Below are 9,777 nucleotides of genomic sequence, written 5' to 3' on the forward strand. Positions count from 1 at the left end.
AAAATACTTACACAAAGAAAATTTGGCATACCTTAAAGACCTCGTCAGTCCTTCTTCTTCTTGGCCTCTATGGCCTTAAAAACCTCGTCCGCATATACCCGAGTCAGCCACTCAAGCATCTTCACTTTCCCCTTGTCTTTTGGGCGAAAACAGCGCATGGCTAGCTCTGCACAACCCAAGGCGAACAGAGAGAAGAGAAAGAACAAAAACTTGCAACATTAAGATGGAAAATCGCAGATTAAACTGAAGGAAATAATGCCCTTGGTCCAAGTATGCATTCAATGTTAAGTCTAATAAATGCGGTTCAGTATTAATTAACAAGTTAATAATTCAGTGAGATCAAGTGAGCTGAATGCCTGACTAGAGGCCGCTTCAGTTCAAGTGGAATTAATTATATTAATCCACAGCTTACTCTTGACTGAACCCGTAGGGTCACACAAATAGTACGTAAACGGATCAAGTATTTAATGGCATTAAATACTCCATCTATGGATATTCGGAATCGACGGATCTTGGTTTCAGTGGGAGCTGAGATCGTCACAGGCAAGAAATGAATACACCGAAAACGATGATATTGCCGGAAACGGAAATATGGATCGTATCGGAAATATAAATATTATCCAAGTCGTAGATGTTGCCGGAAACGGAAACATGGTACGTATCGGAAAATATTATCGGAAATGGAAATATTGCCGGAATCGGAAATATTGCCGGAAACGGAAATATTGTCAGAATCGGAAATATTATCGGAATCGGAAAATAATTCCGGAAACGGAAATATTAAATATTTGTTCGAAACGGAAATTGATTCCGGAATCGGAAATATTAAATATTGTTCGTATCGGAAATGAATTCCGGAACCGGGAATTCAATCGGAAGCGTATCGTACGAATAAACATCGGACGAGCTTGCTAGACGCAAGGCCTAGCACGAAGCTAGGCCCAACGCCTAGCAAAGCCCGCGCGCGACCAAAGCAAGCAAAGCCCAAACGCGAGAGCAAGGCCAGCAGGCGCGCGCCCCTCGTGGGCTGCGAGCACTTGCTGGGCCTGGGCTCAGCGCGCGCGCGCATGGCGCCCCTCGTGGGCTGCTGCGCCTGCGTGTGTGTTTGTGCTTGCGTACGAAACCTTGATCGGTTAGGATTCGTATAAGATTGATTTCCTAAGTCTACTAGATAAATTAAGTGATTGAATTTTAGATTAATTCAGATTCACTAAATCGTTTCCTAGTAGGTTTCTAATATCCGATACCCATGCCCTATAAATAAGTGGTCAATGCTCACAATTTATATCGAGTATTCAAGTATTCAAAGTGATTTTTGAGACGTGCTGTGGACTATCTACGGAGGGACGACATTTGGAGTCCTAAAGACTTGTTCTTGTTCGGTTCGGGCGCAGCTAGGGAAGGCACGCTACAACATGTATGCATCTATTCTATGCTAAATGATTATGTGTAAATAATATGCTTTCCTGGCTTTATGGTTTTTCCGCATGATTTATGAATTGTCATATGTATCATAGCCTCATATTATTTTCATAATCTAAATTGCATAAACATGGTTAAATATTACAAATTTGCAAGAATTTAAAGGGGTGATTAATTTTCGTAATTGTTAATTAATTGCAAATTGCGTTTATTTAATTATACGTTTGCAGTTTTTCGGCAGTTTCTTCGTTACTCATCCAAATCGAGTGATTTTTTGTTTCAATTCCGCATGTAAAAGGCATTCAAAAATTTTGACAAAAATAGTATTTTTCGGCCGAACCCAGAATTCACAAATTCGAAGCCTAACTATGACTTTTCGGAGGTTTTAGTTTTTTGAATGCAAAATTTCGTAAATTTAAGATGTTAAATTAAATATTTGCGATTCTTGTTGATAAATCTTGAATTTTTGATTGACCTACTGTATATGTTTAACAAGTTTGAATGCCTAGCCTTGTTAATTATGCAATCTAATTTGTAATTATGATTAATTTGTTGAAAATTCGAATAGTTTAGAATTAATTTGATTTTCATAATTAGTTATAATTTAATTAGATACCTATGATTAAAAACCACCATAAAAATTGTAAATTAATGTTAAATTTTAAATTTTTATGACCTAGACTTGAATCCATGTTAATCGGAAATCAATTGAATAATAAATTTTCGATTTTTCGCCCTAAAATTATGAAATTAATATTATTTATTAATTTGTCATTAATTTTGAATATAAATTTTAAATTTTTATGCGATTCGCTCATATAACTTGCACGCACAAAGCAATGGACGCTACGTGTTACCCTTAAGGGGTGTTGTATAGTGCGGGCATGTGACGACGAGCAAGGGAGCTCGTCGCCCATGCGGTACTAATGCAATGAGCAAGGACATGGTGCACGAGCACAAGGCAGCAGCCCTGCCTTGTGTCGTAGGCTGTGTGCGATGGGCGAATGGGCGAGGGCGAGAGCAAGGCACGAGCAGTCGCGTGTGGGCAGCAAGCGAGCTGCGCCACAGCGCGCACTGCCTCGCGCAAGCGTGCGGAGCCTCGCGCGCAGCGAGCGCAAGCTCGCGTGCCACGAGTGCTACGCCCCAGCATCGATCGCTCGCGCGCAGCGAGTGCTATTGTGCGTGCGACAAGCGCTGCGCCCAGCGATGGCGTGCAGCGTGCTTGTTGCGACGTGCGACGAGCGCTGCGCCCAGCGATGGCAAGCAGCTTGCTTGTTGCGACGTGCGACGAGCGCTGCGCCCAGCGATGGGCTGCGGCAGCATGCTCGTGCGTCGAGCGCTGGCGCACGCAGCGAGCACCAGCTCGCATGATGCCTTGCGATGGTGAGCAGCAGCGATGCGACGCAGCACATGGGCTGCGCGCACATGGCCAGCGATGGCTGTGTGCGTGTGGCCCATGGGCGTGCGATGCGTGGGATTGTTGCGTTGCGATTAGATCGTTTTGAAATTTTTAATTTGAAATTTTCAGTTTACGTAATTTTAATTAATTTTAAAATTGATAATTTAAATTATTTTCTTGGATTTTAATTTTGAATATTGTAATTATAATAAATTTTATTTATTCTAATTATTTTACTAAAATTAAAATCATGAATTAATTTAAATATGACTGAAATTAAATTAAACTTTTGGATTCAATTATAAATTTATATGAGCTTTAAATTTTAATTAAATTTGTATGTTTCCGGTTAGACTAGAAATACATTTTTATGTTTAAAATTAGTAAAGCATATGAATCTATTGGTTTAAGTGGGAGCCCCATTTAGTCATAAAATCTTGATTAGGTCTACAAATCCTTACGGTTAAAACAACTTGATTAGAATTAATAAGGACTGAATAATTTGTAGATTATTGGTGCCCTTGATTAATTGCTGCAAATGTTTATGTGATGCATAATGTGTTAAACTAACCAGCTATGTGGGCCATTCATGATAATGAATGGGTGAATGGTATATATTGTATATGTACTGTTTTGCAAGTTATGAAGTGACTAGTATGGCCCAAATAGGATAGAAAATATGGTCTGCGTACCATTAATTTGAATGTAATTGGTCTAAAGTACCAAAGTTGTTTTTTTTAATTCAAATATGGTCTGCGTACCATCAAATAGTTGTAATTAGTTTTAATTATAGCTTATTCTATTTGAAGAAAATGGTGCCTCCCACGGAGATTTTCAAGACGGACTTTGAAGTTAAAGCTTCAAGATGAAGTCTGGCCATACTAGATCACATTTATCATATGCATGTTTTAAGTTATGTATTGCTTTTAAATATGTCTTAAAATGCATGAGATCAAAAGCTTGATTATGTTGCATGATTAAGGATTTTAGTTCACTTAAAATCTAACCAACATAGTAAGAGCCTTAAGTTCCAAACTTTAAAATTGAGTTAAAAGGTGCCATGCCAAAATATACACTTGCTTGGATATCCTTTACATCAATCTAGTAATAGTTTTCGCTCAGCGAGGTGTTACTTATTGGTCCTAAAGGGGCAAGGTACACAAATAATTGTGAGTACATGTTAGTTTTGGTGAAACTCAACGATATAAGTAAGGAGTCCTTTTATGTCGTGGCAAAATCGATAGGTTTACCTAATAAGTTCTTAGACGTACCTATCAACCAAGAATAGTTTCTAGACTATTAGCAAAAGGCTTTTGCTTACCTAAGATGTTTTAGGATTAAGTCGACAAACTGTGCTTAGTTCTTCAATGATTTTAGGATCTTGGAATCATTTTATTCACACCTGCCGGAACACATAACTTGAATAAAATGCTTAATGAACATTGAATTATGCATGTATGCTAGAATTTAAGTTTATTAAGAGAAACTGTGAATGGTTATTTATTTGTTTATTCTTTTCAATTGTAGTTTTAAATATGGCAAACAACAATTCATTCAACATTCGATCAATTCTCGAAAAGGAGAAGTTGAACGGGAAAAACTTCCTTGACTGGCAAAGGAACTTGCAAATAGTTCTTATGCAGGAAGAAAAGGAGTATGTCCTAGAAGAGGCGATGCCTGAAGCCGCAGGCGACGGGGTCACTCAGGCAGCCCTCAATCGTTGGATTGATGCCAACAAGGATGTGAAATGTCTAATGCTCACCACCATGAGTGCAGATCTGCAGAAAACGTTCATCAACTCAGATGCTTTCACAATCATCAATGAGTTGAAGAACATGTTCCAAGATCTGGCTCGAGTCGAAAGATTCGAGACTCATAGGCAAATTCTTGAGACCAAGCTTAAGAAAGGCGAGCCCGTAAGTCCACATGTTCTCAAAATGATTGGACTCATTGAGAATATGAGTCGGCTGGATCAGCAATTTTCTCAGGAAATGGCTATAGACACCATCCTCCATTCTCTTCATAGCGGGTATGATCAGTTCAAACTGAACTACAGTATGAATAGTCTGGACAAAACGCTCACTGAGCTTCACGGTATGCTAAAGACCGCTGAAAAGACGCTCAAAAGTGATAAGCAGGATGTGCTTATGGTGCGTGGGGGCAAGTTCAAGAAATCTGGAAAGAAGAGGAATGCTAAGAAAGGTGGCAACAAGGCCAGCCCAACTAAGCAAACTGGCGCCAAGTCTGTAAAGAGGAAGGTCAGTCAACCCACTTCTGAATCCGAATGCTTCTACTGCAAGAAGAAGGGGCAATGGAAGAGAGATTGCTTGAAGCTAAAGGAAGATCGGAAGAACGGAACAGTCGTTCCATCTTCAGGTATTTTCGTTATAGACTGTATACTTGCTAATTCAACTTCTTGGGTATTAGATACAGGTTGTGGCTCACACTTATGTTCCAATCCACAGGGACTAAGAAGAAGTAGAAAGTTAAGCAAGGGTGAAGTCGACCTACGAGTGGGAAATGGAGCACGGATTGCTGCATTAGCTGTAGGAACTTATTATTTGTCGTTGCCCTCCGGGCTAGTTTTGGAACTGGAAGAATGTTTCCATGTTCCAAGTCTTACTAAAAACATCATTTCAGTTTCTTGCTTAGATGCTAAGGGATTTTCCTTTTTAATAAAAGACAATAGTTGTTCGTTTTATTTTAAAGAGATGTTTTATGGATCTGCTAGATTAGTCAATGGACTTTATTTATTAGATCACGACAAACAAGTATATAACATAAATACCAAAAAGGCCAAAAAGGATGATTCAGATCTCACCTATCTGTGGCATTGTCGATTAGGCCATATAAACTTGAAACGCTTAGAAAGACTTCAAAAGGAAGGAATTCTAGAACCATTTGACTTAGAGGATTATGGTAAATTCGAATCATGTTTACTTGGCAAAATGACAAAGCAACCTTTCTCTAAAATTGGAGAAAGAGCAAATGAACTATTGGGTTTAATCCATACAGATGTATGTGGACCAATGAGTACAAATGCTAGAGGTGGTTTCAGCTACTTTATCACTTTCACTGATGACTTCAGTAGATATGGTTATGTCTACCTAATGAAGCATAAGTCTGAATCCTTTGACAAATTCAAGGAATTTCAAAGTGAAGTAGAGAATCAATTAGCCAAGAAGATTATGGCACTGCGGTCTGATAGAGGTGGTGAATATCTGAGCTATGAATTTGATGACCATCTGAAAGAATGTGGAATTCTATCAGAATTGACTCCTCCTGGAACACCACAATGGAACGGTGTGTCGGAACGGAGGAACAGAACCTTGCTAGACATGGTCAGGTCAATGATGGGTCAGGCCAAACTTCCATTAGAATTTTGGGGACATGCACTAAATACAGCTGCACTCACTATAAATAGAGCTCCGTCTAAAGCTGTCGAAAAGACTCCATATGAATTATGGTTTGGAAAGCCTCCAAATGTGTCTTTTCTTAAGATTTGGGGATGTGAAGTATACGTCAAAGATTAATTTCAGACAAACTTCATCCAAAATCTGACAAATGTATCCTTGTGGGCTATCCAAAGGAAACAAAAGGGTATTACTTCTACAATACATCTGAGAACAAGGTGTTTGTTGCTCGAGATGGTGTCTTTTTGGAGAAAGATCACATTTCCAAAACGACAAGTGGGAGAAAAGTAGACCTCGAAGAGATTCGAGTCGAACAACAAACTCTAGAGAATTCTCAAGATGACATTCAGGATGAAACTCAGAGACCTTTAGAAGAATCTGGTGAGAATCATGGTCAATCTAGAAATGTTACCCCGCGTAGATCGCAAAGATATAGATCTCAACCGGTAAGGTACTTAGGTATTTTGATGAACGAGAGCTATGACGTTCTATTACTTGAAAGTGATGAACCTGCGACTTACAAACAAGCTATGACGAGCCCTAGCTCCAAGCAATGGCAAGAAGCCATGCAATCTGAATTAGACTCCATGTCTGAAAACTAAGTATGGGATTTGGTCGATTTGCCAGATGGCTACCAAGCCATTGGAAGCAAATGGGTTTTCAAACTGAAAAAGGACAAGGATGGGAAACTTGAAGTTTTCAAAGCTAGATTGGTTGAAAAAGGTTACAGGCAAGTCCATGGTGTGGATTACGATGAAACCTTTTCACCAGTTGCAATGCTAAAGTCTATTCGGATAATGTTAGCAATCGCTGCATATTACGATTACGAAATATGGCAGATGGATGTCAAAACTGCTTTCTTAAACGGCGTTTTAACAGAAACTGTGTTTATGACACAGCCTGAAGGTTTTGAGGATCCAAAGAATGCTAAAAAGGTATGCAAGCTAAAGAAGTCAATCTACGGATTGAAGCAGGCATCCAGGAGCTGGAATATACGTTTTGATGAAGCAGTAAGTGACTTTGGTTTCATCAAGAACGCAGACGAATCTTGTGTATACAAGAAGGTCAGTGGGAGCAAAATTGCTTTCCTAGTATTATATGTCGACGACATATTACTTATCGGAAATGACATTCCTATGTTGAACTCTGTCAAGATTTGGCTTGGGAAATATTTTTCGATGAAAGATCTAGGAGAAGCACAGTACATATTGGGCATCAAGATTTACAGAGATAGATCTAAAAAGATGATTGGACTTAGTCAAAGCACTTATATCAATAAGGTGCTTGATAGGTTCAAAATGGCGGACTCCAAGCGAGGCTACCTACCCATGTCTCATGGAATAACTCTAAGCAAGACTCAGTGTCCAAAAACACTTGATGAGCGTAGACGAATGAATGGGATTCCATATGCATCATTGATTGGTTCAATAATGTATGCTATGATATGTACACACCCGGATGTTGCGTACGCACTCAGTGCTACGAGCAGATACCAGTCAGACCCAGGAGAGGCGCATTGGACTGCTGCCAAGAATATTCTGAAGTACCTGAAAAGGCACAAAGATGACTTCCTGGTCTATGGAGGAGATGATGAATTAATTGTTAAAGGCTATACGGACGCAAGTTTCCAAACCAACAAAGATGATTTCAGATCATAGCCTGGGTTTGTCTTCTGCCTCAACGGGGTGCAGTAAGCTGGAAAAGTGCTAAGCAAAGCACCATTGCGGATTCTACAACTGAAGCGGAGTACATTGCTGCACATGAAGCAGCAAAGGAAGCTATATGGCTAAGGAAGTTCATAGGTGAACTTGGTGTAGTCCCCTCCATTAAAGGACCAATAGCCCTGTATTGTGATAATAACGGAGCTATTGCACAGGCAAAGGAGCCTAGACACCACCAGAGAGTCAAGCATGTACTTCGTAGATTTCACCTTCTACGAGAGTTCGTTGAAAGAAAAGAAGTCGAGATAAACAAGATTGGAACTGATGACAACATATCAGATCCATTGACTAAACCTCTGCCGCAGGCGAAGCACAACTCGCACACTGCAGCTATGGGAATCAAGCATATTGGAGAATGGCTTTGATATCCCTGTTTAATGTTTTAAAGTTTTAGAGTTTAAATCTTTGTAAAACATTATTGGTTAATCATTCACAATAAATGAAAAGAATTCATTTTTTTCATTTAATTTGTGGGTTATTAAATGATGAGTCCCTTCAATTTGACGATGTATTCAAGATAGACTGTCAGGACCAGTCCTGTGACTAAGAAATGTCTATCAAGTGAACTTGAATGTCAAAGCTTGAAAATGGTCCCTAGTCGGAGTTTTCTATAAAATTGGACGCATAGAAAACGTTAGACGACTAGAATGCAAGATGACTAGTAGTTCTGTTTCTTGAACTATGTGGACATGGCAATGTCATAATCATTTGCATAGATACTTACTTTGGGAAGACTAGTATCGGACAAGACCTATCAAACTTTACTGTAAGAGATGAAAATCTGTCATAAGTAAATTTCATTAAAATTATTAGACACTAAATCCTCAATACCTAAGTGATTTGAGATTACTTGTTTGAGAACTGGTTGCTTTGACGTTGACCAACCGTCGCACCGTAAAAGGAGGCTATAAAGGCAACGCTCAGGTAATCACCTATCAAACGAAGTCTAATCTCAAGATCGCAAGATTGGGATTGTCCTCCCATAAATCGGGATGAGATGCTTAAAAGTTGTACAAGGCCACTCGGAGAGCTAGAAACTGTGAAATGCATGGCCGTGCTCGGATGAATCATAGGCTATGATTATCTGTTTATTTGATAAGTTGAACTCTGAAACCGAGGAACACCTCTGGACATAATAAGGATGACAACTCTTACCTTATGTTCAAGAGCAAGCATCGAGCGACAAAGGAATTAGGAAATGCACACTTGTCCCTAAGGACAAGTGGGAGACTGAAGGAAATAATGCCCTTGGTCCAAGTATGCATTCAATGTTAAGTCTAATAAATGCGGTTCAGTATTAATTAACAAGTTAATAATTCAGTGAGATCAAGTGAGCTGAATGTCTGACTAGAGGCTGCTTCAGTTCAAGTGGAATTAATTATATTAATCCACGGCTTACTCTTGACTGAACCCGTAGGGTCACACAAATAGTACGTAAACGGATCAAGTATTTAATGGCATTAAATACTCCATCTATGGATATTCGGAATCGACGGATCTTGGTTTCAGTGGGAGCTAAGATCGTCACAGGCAAGAAATGAATACACCGGAAACGATGATATTGCCAGAAACGGAAATATGGATCGTATCGGAAATATAAATATTATCCAAGTCGTAGATGTTGCCGGAAACGGAAACATGGTACGTATCGGAAAATATTATCGGAAATGGAAATATTGCCGGAATCGGAAATATTGCCGGAAACGGAAATATTGTCAGAATCGAAAATATTATCGGAATCGGAAAATAATTCCGGAAACGGAAATATTAAATATTTGTTCGAAACGGAAATTGATTCCGGAATCGGAAATATTAAATATTG

The sequence above is a fragment of the Spinacia oleracea genome, chromosome 1, assembly GCF_020520425.1.
Source record: "Spinacia oleracea cultivar Varoflay chromosome 1, BTI_SOV_V1, whole genome shotgun sequence".
Classification (NCBI taxonomy): domain Eukaryota; kingdom Viridiplantae; phylum Streptophyta; class Magnoliopsida; order Caryophyllales; family Amaranthaceae; genus Spinacia; species Spinacia oleracea.